This window comes from Hemitrygon akajei, unplaced genomic scaffold (assembly GCF_048418815.1).
Source record: "Hemitrygon akajei unplaced genomic scaffold, sHemAka1.3 Scf000051, whole genome shotgun sequence".
Classification (NCBI taxonomy): Eukaryota; Metazoa; Chordata; class Chondrichthyes; order Myliobatiformes; family Dasyatidae; genus Hemitrygon; species Hemitrygon akajei.
Window position 1 is genome coordinate 4,705,214 of NW_027331937.1, and position 26,036 is coordinate 4,731,249.

Consider the following 26,036-nt stretch of genomic DNA (forward strand, 5'->3'; position numbering starts at 1 on the left):
GTGATGACTTGCAGCAAACTGAAATGATTGAGCGACATCTTTATAACAGGATATGCTGGAGCTTTTGGGAAGCATCAAGTAGGATAAGACACCGGGACCGGATGAGGTGTAACCCAGGTAACTGCAGGAGGCGAGGGAGCAGATTGCTGAGCATCTGACGACGATTTTTGCATCATCATTTGGGAATGGAAACTTTGCAATTTTGTGAAGGGCTGTCCGTGGTGACTGTGGGAAATTGATAGGATGGAAACTGGGCAGAGAGGTCGCAGATGGATTTCAACCCAGATAAGTGTGAAGTAGTTCATTTTTTGTAGGTCAAATATAATGGCAGAATATAGTATTAATGGCAAGACGCTTGGCAGTGTTGAGGTTCAGAGGTATCCTGTGGTCCGAGTCATTAGGAAGCTCAAATCAGCTGCGCTCGTTGACTCTGTGGTTAAGTAGGCATACGGTACATTGGCCTTCATCAATCGCGGGATTGTGTTTAAGAGGCGAGAGGTATCGATGCATCTAAAGAGGATCCTGGTCAGACCCCACTGAGAGTACTGTGCCCACATCTGGTCGCCTCACTACAAGAAGGATGTGCAAAACATATAAAGGGTGTAGAGTCGATTTACAAATATGTTACCTGGATGGTGGGGGGTGGGGGGTGTGGGTGGTGGCATGCCTTACCCACAGATAAGGTTTTTTCTCCTTGGAGAGACGGATGATGAGTGGTGACCATACAGATCTGTATAAACTGCTGAGAAGCATTCATCAGATGAATAGTCAGAGGCATTATCCCAGTGTTTAAATGACTATCACCAGAGGGCACAGCATTAAACTGTTGAAAGGAGGTGCAGAGGAGATGTCAGGGTACCTTTTCCGCTCAGAGATTGGTGAGTGTGTCTAAAAGGATATCGATGACAGTGGGAAAGGCGGATACCATAGGGTGTTTTAAGAGACCACTGGATTGGCACATGGAACTTTAATAAATAGAGGCCTATCGGTAACACTAGGTAATTAATAAGGTAAGTAGATGCTTGCACAGCATTGTGGTCCGAAGTTCATTTAATATGTTGCAGATTTAGTATTTTACCATAATTGCTAACTGATCCTTTCTGCTTGTAAAATGATCATATCCTTCCATTTTCCTCAGAGACACATGTCTATCACGGCTTCCTTTAAAGGCAACTTTTCCTTGTGCCTCGATCACCACATCAGGAAGTGCCCCCCTGTACACACGACTCGCTGTGTAAACGTCTTGCCGTTTAGAGTGTATTTGAAACCACCGCATGAAAATTGCCCGGCACTTTGCGTATCTTTGTAAATAAATGTTTATCTTGTCTTCTGCAAGATTACTGATCGGCCTATTTGCAAAGATCCGAGTCGGTTATATATATATCACAAGATGGGAGGGAGTGTAATGAGTGCGGAGGACATTGAAACCCTGCAGGGGGACATAGATAGGCTGAGTGATTGGGCAGACATTTGGCAGATGAAATATAATACTGACAAGTGTGAGGTCTTGCACTTTGGCAGGAAAAATAATAGAGCAAATTATTATCTAAATCGAGAGAAACTGGAAAGTGCTTCTGTGCAAAGGGATCTGGGGGTCCTGGTGTAGGAAACACAAAAAGTTAGTATGCAAGTGCAGCAGGTGGTCAAGAAGGCCAATGGAATGCTGGCTCTTATTGCTAGGGGCATGGAGTACAAGAAGAGGGAGGTCTTACTGCAGTTGTACTGTTGGTGAGACTACACCTGGAGTACTGCGTGCAGTTCTGGTGTCCATTTAAGAAAGGACATACTGGCTCTCGACGCAGTGCAGAGAAGGTTCACTAGGTTAATTCCGTGGATGGGTGGGTTGATGTATGATGAGAGGTTGAGAAGATTGGGACTCTACTCGTTGGAGTTCCGAAGAATGAGAGGCGATCTTATTGAAACATATAAGATTGTGAAGGGGCTTGATCGGGTGGATGCGGTGAGAATGTTCCCAATGATGGGTGAAACTAGGACTAGGGGGCATAATCTTAAAATAAGGGGATGCCGTTTCAGGACTGAGATGCGGATAAGTTTCTTCACTCAGAGTGTAGTGGGGCTGTGGAATTTACTGCCCCAGAGAGCTGTGGAAGCTACTACACTCAGTAAATTCAAAACGGAGATAGACATTTTCCTAGATAAAAATGGCATTAGGGGATACGGTGAGCGAGCAGGTAAGTGGACATGAGGCTAGGTTTAGATCAGCCATGTGATCTCCTGGACCAGATTTCGATAGCCTGGATGGGTCGGAGAGGAATTTTCCAGATTTTTTCTCATCAATTGGCAACTCGGTTTTTTTTCCCCCGGGTGATCACATGGATTTGGGCGGGATGGATAATAAAATAAAATGGGCGGCATGGTGCTCTGTTGGTTGGCACTGTTGCCTTGTGGGATTCGGTGAAAACTAGAGTTAAGATTGGATCAGCCATGATCTTGTTGAATGGCGGAGCAGGCTTGAGGGGCCGATTGGCCTACTCCTGCTCCTTTCTCTTATGTTCTTATGTTTATGACTCAATGTCTGACATTAACTATGGGCTGTTCTTTATTTGTTGTGAGTAAAATGCGAATTGTGAATTGCCCTAATCTCTGTGAATTGCAACATCAATCTCTGCATCAGACTCTGCCACCTGCTGGCGGCATTCAATTCTACGTTTCTTGTTATGTTTGCAGATGAGTGACTCAAACAGCAGAGTTACTGAATTGCATGCCTACGAACAGGTGTTTCGATTGCTTTATAAACCCAGGTTTCATTTTTCTGTGGAATGTCACTTAAAAAAGCCGAGACAATGAGACCGACCTTTAGATACTGTTGGATTTCGGCTGAGTATAAAAATTGCTCTGTTGCTGTGGTGAGAAAGGTGACGTTATTTGAGGGACAATGGATGTTTACATTTTATTCTGCGGCTTGTTTTTGAATATACAAGGACACAGAGACAAACAGTCAGAAACAGGATGGATTCCGTCAATGGAAGACACCAATGAGTCGGCCGCTTGTTTAATCTTTCAGATCCGGAGTATTGAAAAATGACTCTCGCAAGTTGCTGGAACTAGAAGAAGTTTGCAGAATTGAGAGGAGGGAAAGTTTGGAAACAGAAGAAACTTATTTACAAAAAGATCAGAGTTTGGACTGTGTCTCCAAGTAGCCCGTGAGGGTGAGTTTCTTTCCATTCGGATACGAAAGTATGGTACTCACGCAGTAGTGGGTTCTCTGTTGAGGGGAAAACCTTGAATACACGTGTGTGTTTACCATTTGTCCGGGTTTCGTAGTTCACTGCAGAAAGGCACCCCTGCGGCAAATCATTGTTGGAGTTATTTCGTAGGTCGTGGAACTGGGTAAGTGGCTATCACGCTGTGTGTGATTGGGGTAATCTTGTCGAATCGACCGGTGTGTCGCCCCTTGCCTGGGTGATGGTTCGCTTGAAGATGCCCGCCGCCTTGTGTGAAGCTTCTGTTAGTGATGTTTCGTGTGAGGATTCCGAGGGCAACGGGAAGACCAACATCACCTGTTTGTTTGGATTACAAATAACTCTCGCTCTCACTTCAAATTCTATACTTTTGAACTGAACAGACATGTCTTACATTCCGTCTTAAGACTGTAACGCTTGCCATCCGAGCTTGAATAACTTTGGGAACTCTATGTTTTTACACACCCATATATGCATAATACTGATAACACTTGGGTTAGTCAAAAATTAGTGATTGTTAACAGCAAATCCAGACTCCAGGTGTGTTCTATTGCTGCTGAAACTTTTACAGTGTTGCGTGCACGTAAGAGGTACGTTTCCCAGGGTTGCGTGTAGTAACGAGACAAAGCTGAGCATTTTTTCAATACCTCAGCATAAACCATGCATTGTTCTCTTCATTTCTCTATATTCCTAAAAAAAATTCCTATTCTCTTATTTCTGTATCGTTCGAGACCAAACTGTCGCATTTCTATCACACGTTTATCATTTCTCCGGCCAGATTTCTAACAGGACTTTTACCAAGCTCCCTCAACATCGACAACTCCATCGCGTATGTGTCGTCTGCAAGAGTGTTTATGAGCCCCGTCCATTTTCATCCAGGTTAAACGCCAGAAGTTTTCCAACAATTGTCACATGCAGACTGGGTGCCCTCCACAACTGTTCTCTGTACTCTTTATTGAAGTCATGCTATCCAATGCAAATCGGTCTTATGTCTCAGCCAACCGGAGCGGGTCCTCCTCAAAAGTCTTACTTCCAGTCTAATCCCAACGGTCGGGCCCTGGCTGGCGCAATGTTTCACGGTCTGAGCTATCCTGCTAATAGGACAATTTACAATGACCAATTAACCTATCAACACATAGGTGTTTGATCTGTGGGAGGGATCAGGAGTACCCCGAGGTAATCACGGTTTATAGGCACAGGCGGGAAATCAGTAGATCGGCGGATAATCAACCGGAGAAGGAGAAAGTCCAAGCTACGAGGGAATCAATAAATAAATAGAAATCATGTGCCCTTTCCCCTGCAATCACCTGCCACATATACCGAATGTACAATTCGACAGATAGGATCACCACTAAAGGTCAAGTCAAGTCAAGTCAAGCCAAGTCAGTTTTTATTGTCATTTCGACCATAACTGCTGGTACAGTACACTGTAAAAACGAGACGTTTTTCAGGACTATGGGTCTACCTGAAAGAATACAAAACCAACACTGAACTATGTTAAACAGCACAAAAACTACACTAGAATACAAACCCTCCCAGGACTGCATGAAGTGCACAAAACAGTACAGGCATTACAATGAATAATAAACAAGACAATAGGCACAGTAGAGAGCAGTAAGCTGGTGTTAGTCCAGACTCTGGGTATTGAAGAGTCTAATGGCTTTGGAGAAGATACTATTACATAGTCTGGTCGTGAGAGCCCGAATGCTTCGACTTTTGCCATATGACAGGAGGGAGAAGAGTTTGTATGAGACGTGCGTGGGGTCCTTCATAATGTTGTTTCCTTTGCGAATGCAGCGTGTGGTGTAAATGTCTGTAATGGCGGGAAGAGAGACCCCGATGATATTCTCAGCTAACCTCATTGTCTGCTGCAGTATCTTACGATCTGAGATGGTGCAATTTCAGAAACAGGCAGTGATGCAGCTGCTCAGGATGTTCTCAACACAATCCCTGTAGAATGTGATACGGATGGGGGTGGAAGATGGACTTCCCTCAGCCTTCGCAGAAAGTAGAGACGCTGCTGGGCTTTCTTTGCTATGAAGCTGGTGTTGCAGGACCAGGCAAGATTCTCCGCCAATTTAACAGCAGGAAATTTGGTGCTCTTAACGATCTCTGCCGAGGAGCCGTCGATGTTCAACGGAGAGTTGTCGCTCCGTGCCCTCCTGAAGTTAACAACCATCTCATTTGTTTTGTAAAGGTTTTTGGCTCTGCATCCGCCCGTTTGCCGTTGTACCTGCTCCGGCTCAAAGACAAGCGCTCTTGGAACCAATAGCCGTCGCCAGAGGAAAGAGATGGAACTGCATCGGGCGTACCTGAGCAGGCAATCGGAACACACTGAAGACCGGCAGGACAGAAGGGTCGTATTGCGATGGTGATGGCAAGGCTTCCCCTGCAAATAACGGAAGAATCACCCACTTGGTTGACCAGAGGGAGTCATTACAGGGAACCATTAATAAAGTAGACTGGAAGGAGCAGAGTGGATACAGACTGGGGAATTCCCTGATAATGTTTGTGAATGGAAGGTTGGAGGGTTGGAGCTATTCAGGGACGTCCACAGTCACAACGGAACTGCAAATGCCTCTGAAGAAATGGGAAATATTGGGGCGTCACTGAGGATTAATGCTCTCCTGACAACGACGAGAGAACATTGCCATGAGACGAAAGGGAGATTTCACCGTCTCCTTGAACTGCAGCCTGAACCTTGTCTGGGCCACGGCGTAAAGGGCGGTGTTTGTGCAGCAGCTCAGCAGCTGAAAAATGTAGCCCAGTTCCAGCAGAGTACTCGGGGGTTGAGTTTTAAAATAAATATACAGGCTATCCCATACGGAATGCACCGTCAGCAGCGCCCACAGCAGGATGAAATTCCCCGACATCACCAGCAGTAACAGGAGGGATTGCCTGCGGTTCTTCATCTCCGGGTCGGCGGGCGTCTGGCCATCGCGAGAACCACGGAGTCTCCTCCGGGCTCGGCTGGCCACTAAGACGTGCCTGATGGTTAAACTGTTAAGCAGGAGAATCAGAACAAAGGGGAATGTTGGGGTGAGGATGAAATGAATGGCTTGAAATGTTACCAGCTGAAGTGTGGAAAAGAAACGGCTACTCCCCACACAGAGAAAGGACGTTATTAATATCGAATATTTCCCATCGAGCATAAAGTACCAGAAAATGTTCTTTACGCAGCTCAGCAGAGTCACTGTCCCCAGAACTAGAGCCGCCACTCTCCCAGTGCAGTAATTTAGTTTCAGCTGCGGAAAACAAATGGCCACACATCGATCAAAGGTGAAAGCAACGGTGAACCAGACAGAACAGTCCGTGGCGGCGTAGAGTATGACGGCGTGAGTATTACACATGGGAACACGAAATCTCCAGTAGAAAACCTCCCATGGCATGTAAATCATCGGAATCTTGCTCAATATCAGATCCAAGAGAACAACAAGCTGATCTGCTGCTACCATGGCAACCAGGTACCTTGTGACGCCTTTGGAGAGACCGCACTTTCCCCGCGACAGGATCACGATTGTCACCACGTTCACTGTGTGGAGGGCAATCAAGGCCATTAGCACACATTCGGAATGAAATATTCTCTGAAAACAAGTATTTTAATCGATATCATTTCCAAGAGCAGAGATGGACATAGAATTGATGTATCTACTAAGGAGATGATCGGATCCATTATGAAATGGTAGTGACTACAACGTACCTGTGAAGTTCAGGAGAATGAGGGAATCACATTGAAACTTACCGAATGTTGAAAGGCCAAGGTATCGTGTACGTGGAGAGGATAGCTACTGTAATTGTGGAGTCTGAAACTAGAAGATGAGGATTTACAAGACATCAATTTAAAACAGAGGTGGATATAAATTTGTTTCGACTGTGGCTGGTGAATATGTTGCATTCCTCGCCACAGACGGCTATGGGAGTCAGTACGTTGGAACCATTTGTAGCGGAGCGTGATATGCACGTGATTCGTCCGGGCGTCAACTGATATGGAGAATGGTCGCCGGAATGTGGTTGAGAGGGATAGTAAATCAGCAATGATGGAATGACCGAGAATCCTCGGTGCTCGAATGACGGAATTCAACTCCCGAGTACTGTGGGCCAGGCAGTGATATCGATGGATAGCTGGAATGTATTCTGAACATTTTTGTCAGGAGAAGGAGCTGATACCGGGATGCGATAAAGAACTGGTCACTGATTAAGGGTCAAGTATCACGGCGCCAAAATTTCAACTTCCTTCAACAGTAAAGAAGAGAGAACATTAGAGCAGAAGAGCTGAAGAAATAGTAGCTGGAATAGTCCATCTATTCGGACTGGAATGCTACGCCATTGTAGATGATCATGGTTGAGCTGACCATGGACATATCTCCATCTGCCTGCTTTCCCCCCCCCCAAAGCCCGTAATACCCCTACTACTAAGCCACAATCCATCCAAACTTTTCTGAAATATATTTACTGAAGTAGCGTCCACTTCTTCATTGAGCAGATAATTCTACAGTTTGACCACTCTCTGGGAAAAGCAGTTCCTCCACATCTCCGTCCTAAATTCACCACCCACAAGCTTCACCCTATGTCCCCTAATTCCAGTCTCACCTACTAGTGGAAACATCTGTCCTGTCCCTGTCTTATCTATCCCTTTCGTACTTTTACATGCTGCTGAAAGATCGCCAATGATCCTTCTGAATTCCAGTGCGTGCAGTCGCAACCGACACAATTTCTCCTCATAGTCTCTCCACCTCATGTCTGGAATCAAAATGGGGAAACGACGACAAGGCCAGTAAATCCCTCCTCAAGGCAGCTTACCAGACCTGTACGCAGTCCTCCAGCTGCCGCCTCAACAGTACCTCGTGCATTTGCAGCATAACCACCATGCTCATAAATTCACCCCTCTCGCAATGAAGGCCAATGACCCATTTGCCTCCTCGTAGCCTGCTGCTGCTGCAAACCAACATTTTGTGACTGAAGAACAAGCACTCTAAAGTCCCTTCACAAGGCAGCATACTGCAATCGTTTAGCACTTAATAATATTCCGTTCTTCCATTTGTTCTTCCCAAGTAGATGGCCTCGCCTTTAGGAACATTGTGCTCCGTCCGCATAGACGCTAATACTTTCGCTTAAACAATCAATATCCGTCTGCAGGCTCCCAGATGGCATTGCACTATTTGTGTAGGGGAAGATCTTGGTAATAATGATGCCGACGTGACTTCATTCTCTTTTATCGGTGGGGCTTTAGGTATTTATTTCTTTATTCATTCATTCATTCATTCATTCATTCATTCATTCATTCATTCATTCCAGCGATGCAGTCCCCTCCAACAGAATTCGAGATAGCTGAATTATCCAACCATATCCTAATTGGACTGTGGAGCATTCTCCTGTGGAGAGGAGAGGTTCTGAAAGCTCGAACATGCTTGGATGCGAATGAAGGTGCATGAGAGGTCACTTGGTGGCAGTTCTTGAGATGAGAAGAGACGCAGATAACGTTTGCCTGACAGAGAAGTAACCGAGACGCTGACAGCCCCAAAGCTGGAGAGAAAACAGCCGGTGTTGCTGAAGCGGTACCGGTTTGAGAGACCTGTCATGCATTTAGCGCGTCGTTAGAGGACAAGTATGGAAGAGAAGCTGATTGATATGTTTCAACGTTAATCACGAGGAAGAGACGAGACACTTACCAGGGACAGCTACAATGGCGAGTACAGGATAGTAAACCATTTTGACGGTCTCAAGCGCCGGATGGATTTGAGTGCCCAACGATACCATTTTAGGATTTTTATCCAGATATGGATACCCCCAGAAAATATTCCTTACATATCCCGCAGTGTTCCGCGGAGCATTTTGCAGATCCATTGCTGGAATACTCCAGATTCTCCTGTTCCCGATCCAGCCTCTGTCCTCTCTACCTGGAGACGCTGGTCTCCGATAGCGCAGAGTGACGGCTCTGATAGAGACTGGCGTTGAGAGGGAGACATATTAATAGACCAGGTAACCAGCAGCCACACCTCCGCTGTGACGTCATCAATCCCCACGGACCTCCGCTGTGACGTCATCAATCCCCACGGACCTCCGCTGTGACGTCATCAATCCCCACGGACACTCCCTTCATTAAGTTCTACGGAGCAGTTAACCATTTGTTTGTAGACATTCAGAGAAGCGATACAAAAGCAGATTGTAAGTGTATCTAATAATCCCAGCAGTCGGCTCTCCGCGGATGCGTGCCGTGTCTGTAAATTGACACAAAGTTGAGAAACCTATTGACACAGGGCTAGACATTGATATACAACAAGTCAGGAAAGGAATGTACACGTAGTAAATCAAAAACAATGAAACAAACAAACAAACAATAATGATGATATAAACAGATTAAAAATGAATATTGCTCAGATTGTTCTTAAAAAATAGAGTTGCATAGGTTGATTGACAATGATATCGAGTTAGATTATTCCAAAATAATGATTTTCGGAAGAAAAAAAAAGAGCTTCGAATCAGCGGCCAATCTGGACATCGGGTGATTTCGGAGTCAGCACGGGTATAAAAAGCGACAGCGTATCGTAACATTGAAAAAGAGCTTTGACCAGCGTCCAGGCGGCGTTTGCGGTTGATCAGCAGGAGTAAGGCAGGGTCAAATGCAGTAGACATCGTCTGAATGGGCGGTCAAACAGGTCATCTTCAGGATTCCGCTTACTGAGGCGTCATCTCAGGGAAACTACTGTCAAAGAAGGCAAAGAAAAGGAAAAAATAAACCAAAAGCATAAAACAAAAGACACTTGACTGAGTCTTATTTTCCTTCCCTTCTTTATATCTGATCTGATAGGATAACAGAGGTGTCAGGCAGGATAGTTGAATGCTCCTCTTGCGGGATCTCGGAAGCCATAGAGAACTCCGATAAACCTGACAACGACAGCTGCGAGAGCTGCGTTCAGCTGGATCTTCAGACAATCAGCGTTGAGGAGCTGGGGGTGGAACTGGACGAGCTCCAGATCATTTGGGAGGCTGCAGTGGTGATGGAATAGGTATTTAGAGAGGGAGTTACACCCAGGACGCAGGCAACAGGGGTCTGTTTGACGGTCAGGAAGGAGAAATGGCTGAAGGGGCCAGGGCAGAGTTCCCATGTGGCCATCTCCTGCAACATTTTGAATACCGTCGCTGAGTTTCGGGGGCGGGATAATCACCTGACAGTGTTCAGTCACAGTGTTGGACGCTCATGCACTTAGTTTGTCTCTTTGACACAGAATGGAAGTTGGCGTTGAGTGGTGTTCTTGAGTGTATGTTGGTGTGGGGGGCAGAGTGAAAGTCACTCTGTGGTGACAGGATATTCGTTATTGGTGCGGACAGGTAGTTCTGTCGGCGACAACGTTAGCGATACCTCAGATCGAGTCCTCAGTATTCTGAAATGGGTGTGTGAGCAGCTAGAAATCGTTGGCCATTGAGTTACCAATGACATGGGTACTATGTGTGATGATGTACTGTACTGCCAGTTCCGGGAGTTAACAGTTAAGTTAAATGGCAGGACCTTCCTGGATATGTTGCCCGTGCAACGGGATTTTGAAGCCGGAAGCAGGACAAATATACAGATTAATAGCTTGCTAAAAAGTTGCTTTTATATCCAGTTTCTCTGGAAATGGATGCTAATATTGCATTTGGCTTCCCAGCCGTTCTGCAAATATACCTACCGGGAATCTTCCCAAAAGGCTCTGCACCTCTGCTTGTTTCAATGTTCTTCCCTTTGTTAAAATAGTCCAGGCCTAGACAGAGAGTATACAATTTGTTACATGGCGAAGGGGTTGTTTTTATATACCAGTCCTCTGAAAATGGATTGGAACATGCATTTGGCTCCCTCACCACTGACTCAATCTGCAGATTGTCCTGTGTACTTGCAAATCTGATTTTTCATTACAAATGTTCTTCCCAATCACGAAATACTCCACGCCTTTATTCCCTCTGCCAAAGAGTAAGACTCGGCACTTACCTACGTTATATTCCTTCATAATCCTTTGCCTCTTCTCCGCTCTGTCCAGTTCCTTCTGCAAGCACCTTGCTTCCTCAACACTACCTGCCATTCCATCTACCTTCACATGGATATCAAACCGTGTCACATAACAATCAAATCCTTCATCAAAATCGTTGACGTACAACACGATAAGAAGCGGTCCCAACACCGATTGCTCCGGAACTCCACTGATCACCGCGTGTAATGTTTATGGACAACTCCAGAAGGCCACAATGTTAAACACCACCTGGATAGTTTAAAAGATCTGAGCGAATGAGAAATGAGAATTGAGCGTGATTGGCTGTGTCCGGACATGAGGTTTCACCAGCTGCTGCGAAACAGAAAAGGTATAAAAACTTACTATTAATACAAGTGTCAAATTCCAACAAATTATATGGCTACCGAGCAGTAATTACAGACGGGACTATCCATAATAACCGTCCGGATAGCGTAACAGGGGATAGACAAAGAACAACAACGTATTCGATAGATAGTCATTGCAAGTACACAACACATCAAGAAATCAATGCTTTAAAAACAGCACAATATGCTGAATTAACCCTTACGTATTGTTCATAATCTATACCTTCATAGTATGATGCGGGTCAAGTTTGACCCTGTCTAAGAATCCCCTAGCAACAATTGTCTATACCAAATTCTGAACCACAGATCTTTTAGAATATATGAATAGCCTATCTGACATTAATAAATGTGTGATTAATCCTTCATTAATGTTTCCTAGTGTATGGAAATGCATTTTTGAGAGGAAAAAGTCGTTTCTGACGAAATAGAATCTACTTCCACAGAATAGCATGTCCTATTGTAACTGAGACATGAAAACATAACAGCCATAAGTATTTAAATATATTTGTTGATACTGAAAATCGCAAGAACATTCCGGAACTGTAAGGTTTGTATATAAACATTTATAACCGCTGTAACCATCAAACACTATCATCACTGCTAGATCATAAAACCTCCTTCTAACCACTATGCAATTATAAATATTAACTATTATTTCAGCATTAATTAACATTTATCCTACAAAGAAAATAAATGCAACTTGAAAACTAGTCTTCAAATTCAAAACAGTGTTCGGATACCTTGCGTGTGTGGCCCTTGCATATGTGTTTCCCACATTTGCAGCAAGTTCACTCTTTGAGAAGCATAATATGGAGTTCTTCTAGACTGGGTGAATGATGTCTCGTTTGGTCTTTCAGCTTTTTGAACAACTTCTTTCTTGTGAGAATAACTGCACCCACTCCTGTTCCTTCACCCAATACAGCATCAGACACACTGCTGGTATCTTCCACAGTGACGACTGAAGCAACGTACTTACTTATTTCATTTGCTGTCCTCTTGTCCCCCATTATTATTTCTCCTGCCTTATTTTCTAGCGGGCTTATATCCACTCTTATTTCTGTTTGAATTCTGTGTAATTGGAAACGATTTTTCTACCAGCCTTGATATTTTTCAATATCTTACTTTCATATTTCATCTTAAAAGCTTCCCAATACGCTATTTTCCAATTAGTTTTTGCCTTGTTATATGCCTTCTCTTTTGCTTTTACGTTTTGCCACGATTGTGCTAATTTGTCGTTCGAGTATTTCTTTGTTTATAGAATGCATGAATTCTGCATATTCCTCTGGTTTACCAGAAGTTCACCGCACATCTGCCCTGCAGCCAACCCTGACAGCGTCTCCCTCATTTTTTATTTGACCAAGACCTTTCTCGTAACACAGTAATATCATTTACGTCACTGAAATACTGCTGCGTAGGAGTTTCATTTTCCATATCACATTTGAAATTGAACTAACTATGTTGTAATGACTGCTTCCCAAAACTTCGTTTAGAGAGAGTACAGAGAAGATTTAGACAATAGACAATAGGTGCAGAAGTAGACCATTCGGCCCTTCGAGCCTGCACCGCCATTTTGAGATCATGGCTGATCAATTACTATCAATACCTGGTTCCTGCCTTGTCCCCATATCCCTTGATTCCCCTATCCATAAGATACCTATCTAGCTCCTTCTTGAAAGCATCCAGAGAATTGGCCTCCACTACCTACCGAGGCAGTGCATTCCAGACCACCACAACTCTCTGGGAGAAGAAGTGTTTCCTTAACTCTGTCCTAAATGACCTACTCCTTATTCTCAAACCATGCCCTCTGGTACTGGAATCTCCCAGCATCTGAAACATATTTCCAGCCTCTATCTTGTCCAATCCCTTAATAATCTTATATGTTTCAATCAGATCCCCTCTCAATCTCCTTAATTCCAGCGTGTACAAGCCCAGTCTCTCTAACCTCTCTGCGTAAGACAGTCCAGACATCCCAGGAGTTAACCTCGTGAATCTACGCTGCACTTCCTCTACAGCCAGGATGTCCTTCCTTAACCCTGGAGACCAAAACTGTACACAATACTCCAGGTGTGGTCTCACCAGGGCTTTGTACAAATGCAAGAGGATTTCCTTGCTCTTGTACTCAATTCCCTTTGTAACAAAGGCCAAAATTCCATCAGCCGTCTTCACTGCCTGCTGCACTTTCTCATTCACCTTCAGTGACTGATGAACAAGGACTCCGAGATCTCTTTGTATTTCTCCCTTACCCAACTCTACACCATTCAGATAATAATCTGCCTTCCTGTTCTTACACCCAAAGTGAATAACCTCACACTTATTCACATTAAACCCCATCTGCCAAGTATCTGCCCACTCACCCAGCCTATCCAAGTCACCCTGAATTCTCCTAACATCCTGATCAAATGTCACACTGCCACCCAGCTTAGTATCATCAGCAAATTTGCTGATGTTATTTTCTATGCCTTCATCCAAATCGTTAACGTAAATGTTAAACAGCTGTGGTCCCAATACCGAGCCCTGTGGCACCCCACCAGTCACCACCTGCCATTCCAAGGAACACCCAGTCACCGCTACCCTTTGCTTTCTATCTGCCAACCAGTTTTCGATCCATGTCAATGCCTTCTCCCCGATGCTCTGAGCTTTGATTTTACCCACCAATCTTCTATGTGGGACCTTATCAAATGCCTTCCGGAAATCGAGGTACACTACATCCACTGGATATCCCCCGTCTAACTTCCTGGTTACATCCTCGAAAAACTCCAACAGATTAGTCAAACATGATTTACTCTTGGTAAATCCATGCTGGCTCGGCCCAATCCTATCACTGCTATCTAGATATGCCACTATTTCATCATTAGTAATGGACTCTAGCATCTTTCCCACAACCGATGTCAGGCTGATAGGTCGATAGTTCTCTGTTTTCTCCCTCCCTCCTTTCTTAAAAAGTGGGATAACATTAGCCATTCTCCAATCCTCAGGAACTGATCTTGAATCTAAGGAACATTGGAAAATGATTATCAATGCATCCGCAATTTCCAGGGCCTCCTCCTTTAGTACCCTGGGGTGCAGACCATCTGGACCCGGGGATTTGTCAGTCTTCAGTCCCATCAGTCTTCTCATCACCGTTTTCTTCCGAATGTCAATCTGTTTCATTTCCTCTGTTACCCTACGTCCTTGGCCCATCCATACATCTGGGAGACTGCTTGTGTCTTCCTTAGTGAAAACAGATCTAAAGTACTCATTAAATTCTTCTGCCATTTCTCTATTTCCCATAACAATTTCACCAAATTCATTCTCCAAGGGGCCAACATTGTTCTTAACTATCTTCTTTCTCTTCACATACAAAAAAAAAAAAGCTTTTGTTATCTTCCTTTATATTCCTGGCTAGCTTGCGTTCGTACCTCATTTTTTCTCCCCGTATTGTCTTTTTGACAACCATATAACCATATAACAATCACAGCACGGAAAACAGGCCATTCCGGCCCTCCTAGTCCGTGCCGAACTCTTAATCGCACCTAGTCCCACCTACCCGCACTCAGCCCATAACCCTCCACTCCTTTCCTGTCCATATACCTGTCCACTTTTACCTTAAATGACACAACTGAACTGGCCTCTACTACTTCTACAGGAAGCTCATTCCAAACAGCTATCACTCTCTGAGTAAAGAAATACCCTTTCGTGTTTCCCTTAAACTTTTGCCCCCTAACTCTCAAATCATGTCCTCTCGTTTGAATCTCCCCTACTCTCAATGGAAACAGCCTATTCACGTCAACTCTATCTATCCCTCTCAAAATTTTAAATACCTCGATCAAATCCCCCCTCAACCTTCTACGCTCCAATGAAGAGAGACCTAACTTGTTCAACCTTTCTCTGTAACTTAAGTGCTGAAACCCAGGTAACACCCTAATAAATCGTCTCTGCACTCTCTCTAATTTATTGATATCTTTCCTATAATTCGGTGACCAGAACTGTACACAATATTCCAAATTTGGCCTTACCAATGCCTTGTACAATTTTAACATTACATCCCAACTTCTGTACTCAATGCTCTGATTTATAAAGGCCAGCGTTCCAAAAGCCTTCTTCACCACCCTATCTGCATGAGACTCCACCTTCAGGGAACTATGCACTGTTATTCCTAGATCTCTCTGTTCCACTGCATTCCTCAATGCCCTACCATTTAACCTGTATGTTCTATTTGGATTATTCCTGCCAAAATGTAGAACCTCACACTTCTCAGCATTAAACTCCATCTGCCGATGTTCAGCCCATTCTTCTAACCGGCATAAATCTCCCTGCAAGCTTTGAAAACCAACCTCATTATCCACAACACCTCCTACCTTAGTATCATCAGCATACTTACTAATCCAATTTACCACCCCATCATCCAGATCATTTATGTATATTACAAACAACATTGGGCCCAAAACAGATCCCTGAGGCACCCCGCTAGTCACCGGCCTCCATCCCGATAAACAATTATCCACCACTACTCTCTGGCATCTCCCATCTAGCCACTGTTGAATCCATTTTATTACTCCAGCATTAATACCTAACGACTGAACCTTCTTAACTATCCTTCCATGTGGAACTTTGTCAAAGGCCTTGCTGAAGTCCATATAGACTACATCCACTGCCTTACCCTCGTCAACATTCCTCGTAACTACTTCAAAAAATTCAATAAGGTTTGTCAAACATGACCTTCCACGCACAAATCCATGCTGGCTAATCCTAATCAGATCCTGTCTATCCAGATAATTATAAATACTATCTCTAAGAATACTTTCCATTAATTTACCCACCACTGATGTCAAACTGACAGGTCTATAATTGCCAGGCTTACTTCTAGAACCCTTTTTAAACAATGGAACCACATGAGCAATACGCCAATCCTCCGGCACAATCCCCGTTTCTAATGACATCTGAAAGATCTCCGTCAGAGCTCCTGCTATCTCTATACAAACTTCCCTCAAGGTCCTGGGGAATATCCGGTCAGGACCCGGAGATTTATCCACTTTTAAATTTCTTAAAAGCGCCAGTACTTCCACCTCTTTAATTGTCATAGGTTCCATAACTTCCTTACTTGTTTCCCACACCTTACACCATTCAATATCCTTCTCCTTAGTGAATACCGAAGAGAAGAAATCGTTCAAAAATTAACTAAAAATCGTTTTTAGTTAAGTTCTGTTGTTTCTTAAAAACTTCCTAATCATCTGCCCTCCCACTCACCTTAGCTCTGTCATATGTCTTTTTTTTAGTGCTATGCAATCTCTGACTTCCTTTGTCAATCACTGTGGCCCCCTTTCCCCCTTTGAATCCTTCCTTCTCTGGGGGATGAACTGATTTTGCACCTTGTGCATTATTCCCAAGAATACCTGCCATAATGTGGCATAATACTAGAATGTTACCTATGTTTCAGCACCTAAGGTACAGGGAAAGATTGAACAAGTTAGATATTTATTCTTTGGAGCGTAGACGGTTGAGGGGAGACTTTAAAATTAGAGGTATTTAAAATTATGAGTGAATAGATAGAGTTGACGTGGATAGGCTTTTTTTCCATTGAGAATAGGGGAGATTCAAACAAGAGGACATGAGTTGAGACTTAGGGGGCAAACGTTTAAGGGTAACATGAGGGGGAATTTCTTTACTCAGAGTGTGGCAGCTGTGTGGAATGAGCTTCCAGTAGAATTGATAGAGGCAGGTTCGGTATTGTCCTATAAATAAAAATTGGATAGGTATATGGACAGGAAACGAAGTATGCGCTGAATGTGGGTACGTGGGATTAGGTGAAAGTAAGCGGTCGGCATGGACTAGAAGGGCCGAGATGGCCTGTTTCCGTGCTGTAATTGTTATATGGTTATATGGGTATAAGGTTTAACTTAAGCTCCCTAATCATGTCCGATTCGGTTTTTTTAACACCCAATCCAGTACAGCTGATCCACCAATCGGCTTAAGGACAGAATGTAAAAAGAAAGGCAATCCAATCAAGATGAATGTAAAACAATCCCATGGCTATCATAACATCGACCTTTATACACACATATTCCCCATTGAAATCCTGACAGCGTTTCCTTCAATTTTTATTTGGCCAATACCTTTCTCGTAACACAGTAATATCCTTCACTCCACTGCAATACTGCTGCGTCGGAGTGCACACCGAAGGCAAAGACAGTTTTTAGACGGGTCATATCCTGCGTGCATGTCGGTGAACAGGTTAGTAAACCTGCTGATGACACAAAAGTTGGAGTATAGTGGATAGTGTGGAGGGCTGTCAGAAGTTCCAGCGGGACATTGATTGGATGGAAACCTGGGCAGAGTAGTGGCAGATGGAGTTCAACCCAGATAAGTGTGAAGTGGTTCGTTTTGGTAGCTCAAATATTATGGCAGAATATAGTATTATTGGCAAGGTTCTTGGCAGTTTCAAGTTCAGAAGGATCCTGTGGTCCGAGTCCATAGGACGCTCAAAGTATCTGTGCACGTTGACTCTGTGGTTAAGAAGGCGTATGGAGCTTTCGCCTTTATCAGTCGTGGGATTGTGTTTAAGAGGCGAGAGGTTTCGTTGCAGCTATACTGGACCCTGGTCAACCCCACTAGCAGTACTGTGCTCAGATTTAGTCGCCTCAAAACAAGAAGGATGTGGAAAACATAGATAGGGTGTGGAGCAGATTTACATGTATGTTGCCTGGATTGGGGAAGCATGCCTTACGAGAATAGATCTTTTCTCCTTGGAGTGACGGAGGATGAGTGTTGACCTTATAGAGCTGTATAAGATGATGAGATACATTGAACATGTGGATTCTCAGAGACGTTATCCCAGTGTTTAAATGGCTATCAGGAGAGGGCACAGTTTTAAGCTGCTGGTAGGTGGTAGTGGAGATGTCAGGTTACATTCTCCACGCAGAGATTGGTGCTTACGTGTAATGACCTGCTGGCGACGGTGGTAAAGGCAGATACGATAGGGTTTTTAAGATACTCCTGGATAGGCACATGTAGCTTAAAAAAAGAAGCTTATTGGTAAAACTAGCTAATTAATAAAGTAAATAATAAATTAATAAAGTAAAATTCGGGAAAAAATTGTGGTCCGAAGTCCCTGTAATTTGTTGTAGATTTTCTGTGTTTCTATAATTGCTAACTAATCATTTCTGCTTTTAAAATGAGCATATCCTTCCATTTTCCCCAACGACCTCTGTCTGCTTCGGCATCTTTTAAAGGCCACTTGTCCTTATGCCTCGAACACCACAACATGAAGTGCATCCCATGTACCCACGACTCTCTGTGTAAACGTCTTGCCCTTTAGAGGGCATTTGAACCTACCACATGAACATTGCCAGACGCTTTATATATGGTTGCAAATAAATAGTTTTGTGTCATCTGTAAGATTACTAATTTCCCTATTTGCAGACATCTTAATCTGTTTTATATATATCACAAATCCCAGAGGATTCACTTTCGGACATTAACTATGGACTGTTCTTTATGCGTTGTGATGAAAATGAGATTCCTGAGTTACAACATAAAATCTCTCCATCAGAATCTGCCACCTGCTGGCGGCATACAAATCTACGTTTGTATTTCTGCAGATGATTGACCCACACAGCAGAGTTACTGAATTACTTGTGCACGGGCAGGTGTTTTGACTGTTATATACCCCCAGGGCTCATTCTTCCTGTGGACTGTCACTTCAAAAAGGCCGAGAGAATTAAGATTGACGTTGAGATACTGCCGGATTCTGCAGACTCCAAAATTTGCTACATTGCAATGGTGAGTGTGGTGGCGTCATTTGGTGGACCATGAATGTTTACATTTTCCTGTGCCTTGTTTTCGCATATACAAGGACATAGAGCAGACTGCCAGAGTCAAGATGAATTTGTTCAATGGGAGACACCAGTGAGTACGCCGCTGGTGTAAACATTCAGTAGCCGAAATGGTTGAGTTGAGATCGATCCAGAGTATTATTGAATGACTCTCACAAGTCGCTGGAAGTAGAAGAAGGTTGCAGAGAGGAGAGGAGGGGAAGGTTTCAAAGAGAAGAAACCTTGTGACAAAGAGATCACTATTTGTGCTCTGTCTCCAAGCAGCCAGTGAGGATGAGTTCGTTTCCATTCGGATACGAAAGTGTGGTTGTCACAGAGTTAATCCGCAGGAGTGGGTTCTCTGGTGAGGGGAAAAGCTTTGTGAATACCACGTGTGTGTTTACACTTTGACTGGGTGTGGTAGTTCACTGAAGTAAGGCACCCCTCTGGAAAATCACTGTTGGAGATATTTCGTAGGTCGTGGATACGGATATGTAGCTATAACGAGTGTGATTGTGGTAACGTTGTGGAATATAACGGCGTGTCCACCCTTGCCTGGATGATGGATCCCTTGGAGACGTCAGACTTGTGATAAGCTACTGTAAGCGATGTTTCGTCTGAGGATTCAGAGAACAACGAGAATATCGATGACACCTGTTTGTTTGGATTACAAATATCTCTCCCTCACTTCAATTTATGTGCATTTAAATTGAACAGAAATTTCTTACATACCATCATAAGACTAACACTTGCCACTTGAGTTTTGAATGTTTGGGAACTTTATTTTTTTACGCACCTAATTATGCATAATACTGCTAACCCTCGGTTTACCTGGTTTAAATTACTGTATTAAATAGTTACTAACAAAATAGTGATTGTTAACAGCAAAATTAGACTCCAGGTGTGTTCTATTGCTGAAAGCGGAGACTTCAACTCTGTTCAGGATAACCAGTCTTCCTGAACGCTTCGAAGGCAGGAGCTCTTGGAACCAACATTCCTCGTTAGTGGAAAGAGAAGGAGCTGCATCCGGCGGACCTGAGCAGGCATACGGCCTAATGGAAAATGGCAGGGCACCACAGTCGTATCGCGATGGTGATGTTAAGGCGTCGCATGCAAATAAGGGTAGAATCACCCACTTGAACTGGAACTGAGGGAGACATTACAGGGAACCCATGAAGAAATTAATCTGGGAGGAGCAGAGTGCAGGCAGCCTGGGACAATGCTTTTTCCTGTTGTTGCATGGAGGGATGAAGTGCGGGAGCTAATCGCGGCCGGCCACAGCCCCAGTGGACTGCACGTGGGGTATTTGGAGGCGTCGCTGAGGATTAATGCTCTCCTGACAACTCCGAGTGAACTTTATCATGAGATAGTAGGGTGATTTCACCGTCTCCTTGAACTGTACCCTGAACCTGATCTGGGCCACAGCGTAAAGAGCCGTGTTGGTACAGCAGCTCAGGAGTTGAAGCATGTAACCCAGTTCACGCGGACTATCCGGGGGAGAAACGTTAATGTAAAGAAACAGGTTATCATATACGGAATACACCGTCAGCAGCGCCCACAGCAGGATGAAATTCCCCGACATCACCAGCATTAACAGGAGCGATTGCCTGCGGTTCTTCATCTCCGGGTCGGCGGGCGTCTCGCCATCGCGCGAACCACGGAGTCTCCTCCGGGCTCGGCTGGCCACTAAGACGTGTCTGATGGTTAAACTGTTTAACAGGAGAATCAAGAGAAAGGGGAATATTGGGGTGAGGAGGGAATGAATCAGCAGAAATATTGTCTCCAGTGATAGGAGAATACGGAAAGAACGTAAACAGAGCATGAACCAAAGTGATGTGGAATATGCCCCATCGAGCAAAAAGTACCAGAAAATGTTCTTTAAGCAGCTCAGCACAGTCACTGTCCCCAGAACCAGAGCCGCCGCTCTCCCGTTGCAGTAATTTCGTTTTAACTTCTGAAAACAAATGGCGATAAATCGATCAAAGGTGAAAGTGACGGTGAACCAGACAGAACAGTCCGTGACGGTGTAGAGCATGACTGCGTGGATATTACATACGCCAACACGATCCGACCAGAGGAAAACCTCCACTGGCATGTAACTCAACGGAATCTTGTTCAATACCAGATCGAAGAGAACGACCAGTAGATCCGCTGCTACCATGGCAACCAGGTACCTTGTGACGCCTTTGGAGAGACCGCACTTTCCCCGCGACAGGATGCCGATTGTCACCACGTTCACTATGCGGAGGGAAATAAAGACCATTTACACAGACTTGGATTGAAAGTTTCTCTGAAATCAACTATTTTAATCGATTGCTTTTCCGAGAACGGAGGTGGACATTGAAGCAATGCTTCTACTAAGGAGATTATGGAGAGCTATTGTTAAATGGGTAGTGAGGAAGTTCAGAACAATTAGTGAAATCTCATTGAAACCTATCGAATTTTGCAAGGCCGGATTTCGTGGACGTGGAGACGATAGCTTCTGCAGATGTGGAGTCTTCAACTAGAGGATGAAAATTTCCAATAGAACAACATGATTTTACAACAGAGGTACATGGACATTTGTTTAGACAGAGGCTGCTGAATATGTGGACTTTCACGGCACAGACGGCTATGGGAGTCTGTTCGTTTCCAACATTTGCAGCAGAGAGTGATATACCCCTGATTCGTAGGGGCGTCAATGGATATGGAGAATGGCCGCCAGAAGGTGGTTGAGAGGGGTAATAAATCAGCTGTGTTGGAATGGCGGAGAGGCCTCGGTGCTCGAATGTCCGAATTCAACTCCCGAGCCCTATGGGCTACGCAGTGATATCAATGGATGGCTGGAATGTATTCTGATCTTTGGCGTCAGGAGTAGGATAAGTGATTAAGTGCCAAGTATCACGGCAACAGAAATTCAACTTCCTTCATCTGTAAACACGAGAGAACATTAGAGAAGAAGAATTAGTAGCCGAATAGGCGAATTCATCTCCGTCCGAAATTTACTCCCCAGAAACTGCAGTCTATGTCCCCTAGCTCTAGTCTCACCTACATGTGGAAACGACCTTCCTGTCCTTGTCTTATCTATCACTTTAGTATTTTTATATGTTGCTAAAAAGATCGTCTCTGATCCTTCTGAATTCCAGTGCTTGCAGTCCGAGTCGACTCAAACTTTCCTTATAATCTCGCCACCGCATGTCTGGAATCAAAATGGGGAAACGACTACAACGCCAGTAAATCGCTTCTCAAGTCAGGAGACTAGTTCCGGGCGCAGTACTCCAGCTACCGTCTCACCAGTACCTTGTGCGGCCTATTCTTAAATTTCCGCATCTAACAATGACGGCCAATATCTCATTTGCCTTCTTGTTAGCCTGCTGCTGCTGCTGCTGCTGCAAACCAGCATAAAGTACCGGAAGCATGTGTATGTTTCACAGAGGATGCAGATGTAATTTACCTGAATACTGCCTGGATTGGAGGGTGCGCACTGTGCGGAGAGGTTGTGTGCGCTCGAACTTGCTTCTCCGTGAGTGAAGGTGCATGAGAGGCCACTTGGTGGCAGTGTTTGACAGGAAAAGAGAGACAGATAACGTTTGCCAGACAGAAAGGTAACCGGGACGCTGACAGCCCCAAAGCTGGAGAGAGAACTTCCGTAATTCACTCAGCCAGTGTTGCTGAAGCGGTACCGGTTTGAGATTCCTGCCATGCAATTAGCGCGTCGTTAGAGGATAGGTATGAAAGAGAAGCTGACTTATATTTTTCAACGTTAATCAGGAGGAAGAGACGAGACTCTTACCAGGGACAGCTACAATGGCGAGTATAGGATAATAAATCATTTTGAGAGTACTAAGCGCCTGATAGATTCTAAAATCCAATGGTATTCCTTTAGGATTTTTATCCAGATATGGATACGCCCGGACAATATTCCTTAAAGAAGCCGTAGCGTTACGTGATGTATTTTGCTGATCCATTGCGGGAAGACTCCAGATCCTGTTCCCGATCCAGCCTCTGTCCTCTCTCTACCTGGAGCCCGCTTGTCTCTGATAGCGTAGACTGGCGTCTCTGACTCAGACTGGCGTTGAGAAGGGGACATATCAATAGAACAGTTAGGCAGCAGCCACACCTCCGCGGTGACGTCGACAATCACCATGGACTCTCGCTTAATTAGGTTCTACGAAATGACGGGTGCAATTAACCCTTTATTTGCAGACAGTCAGAGAAGAGATTCAAACGCAGATTGGTCGAGTACCTAATAATCCCAGCAATCTGCTCTCCACGTGTCGTGTCTGTAAATTGGCAAAAAATTGGGAAACTTATTGACACGCAGCTGGACATTGATATACAACCAATCTGGAAAGGAAACATAGAAACATAGAAAATAGGTGCATTCGGCCCTTCGATCCTGCACCGCCATTCAGTATGATCATGGCTGATCATCCAACTCAGAACCCTATACCTGCTTTCTCTCCATAGCCTCTGAGCCTTTTAGCCACAAGGGCCATATCTAACTTCCTGTTAAGTATAGCCAATTAACCGGCGTCAACTGTTTCATGTGGCAGAGAATTCCACAGATTCACCACTCTCTGTTTGAAGAAGTTTTTCCTCATCTCGGTCCTAAAAGGCTTCCCCTTTATCTTTAAACTGTGACCTCTCGTTCTGGACTGCCCCAACATAGGACACAATCTTCCTTCATCTAGCCTGTCCAATCCCTTTAGAATTTTATACGTTTCAATAAGATGCCCCCGCAATCTTCTAAATTCCAGACAGTAGAAGCCTAGTCGATCCAGTCTTTCTTCATATGAAAGTCCTGCCATCCTAGGAATCAATCTGGTGAACCTTTTTTGTACTCCCTCTATGGCAAGAATGCCTTTCCTCAGATTTGGGGACCAAAACTGCCCACAATATTCTAGGTGCGGTCTCACCATGGCCTTGTACAACTGCAGTAGAACCTCCCAGATTCTTTACTCAAATCCTTTTGCTATAAATGCCAACATACAATTTGCCTTTTTCACCGCCTGCTGTACCTGCATGTCCACCTTCAATGACTGGTGTACAATGACACCCAGGTCTCGTTGAATCTCACCTTTTCCTAATCGGCCACCGTTCAGATAATAATCTTTTTTCCTGTTCTTGCAATCAAAGTGGATAAGCTCACATTTATCCACATTAATTTGCATCTGCCCTGAATTTGTCCACTCACCTAACCTATCCAAATCACCCTGCATCCTGTTAGCATCCTCCTCACAGCTAACACTGCCGCCCAGCTTCGTGTCATCCGCAAACGTGAGCTGCATTTAATTCCCTCGTCTAAATCATTAATACATATTGTAAACCACTGGGGTCCCAGCACTGAGCCTTTCGGTCCCCCACTTGTCATTGCCTGCCATTCTAAAAAGATCCCGTTTACTCCCACTATTTGCTTCTTGTGTGCAACCAATTCTCTATCCACATCAATACCATACATCCAGTACCGCGTGCTTTAAGTCTGCACACTAATCTCCTGTGTGGGACCTTGTCAAAAGCCTTTTGAAAATCTAAATATACTACATCCACTGGCTCTCCCCTATCCACTCTACTAGTTACATCTTCAAAACATTCTGTAAGATTCGTCAGACATGATTTTCCTTTCACAAATCCATGCTGACTTTGTCCGATGATTTCACCTCTTTCCAAATGTGCTGTTGTCACATCTTTGATAACCGACTCTAGCATTTTCCCCACCACCGATATCAGACTAACCGGTCTATAATTCCACGGTTTCTTTCTCCATCCTTTTTTAAAAAGGTGGTTTTACATTAGCCACCCTCCAATCCTCAAGAACTAATGCAGAATCGAAGGAGTTTTGAAAAAATATCACTAATGCATCCATTATTTCTTGGGCTACTTCCTTTAGCACTCTGCGATGCAGACCATCTGGCCCTGGGGATTTATCTTCCTTTAATCCCTTCAATTTACCTAACTTCACTTCACGACTAGCATGTATTTCCCACAGTTGCTCAATATCACTAGACCCTCGGTCCCTTACTATTTCCGGAAGATTATTTATGTCCTCCTTAGTGAAGACAGAACCAAAGTAGTTATTTAATTGGTATGCCATGTCTTTGTTTCCAATGATCAATTCACCTGTTTCTGACTGTAAAGGACCTACATTTGTCCTGACCAATCTTTTTCTTTTCACGTATCTATAAAAGCTTTTACAGTCACCTTTATGTTCCTTGTCAGCTTTCTCTCATAATCTTTTTTCCATTTAATAATTAAGCCCTTGTCCTCCTCTGCTGGTCTCTGAATTTATCCCAGTCCTCAGGTGTGCCGCTTTTTTTGCTAATTTATTTGTTTCTTCTTTGGACTTGATACTTTCCCTAATTTCTCTTCTCAGCCACGGGTGTATTAGCTTCCCTGGTTTATTCTTTTGCCAAACTGGGATGAACAACTGCTGTAGTTTATCCATGCGATCGTTAAGTGCTTGCCATTGCATATCCACTGTCAACCCTTTAATTTTAATTTGCCTGTCTATCTTAGCTAATTCACGTCTCTTACCTTCAAAGTTATCCTTCTTTAAGTTCAGAACCTTTGTTTCTGAATTAACTATGTCACTCTCCAACTTAATGAAGAATTCCACCATATTATGGTCACTCTTACCCAAGGGGCCTCGCACGACAAGATTGCTAACTCCCCCTTCCTCATTGCTCAATATCCAATCTAGAATTACGTGCTCTCTAG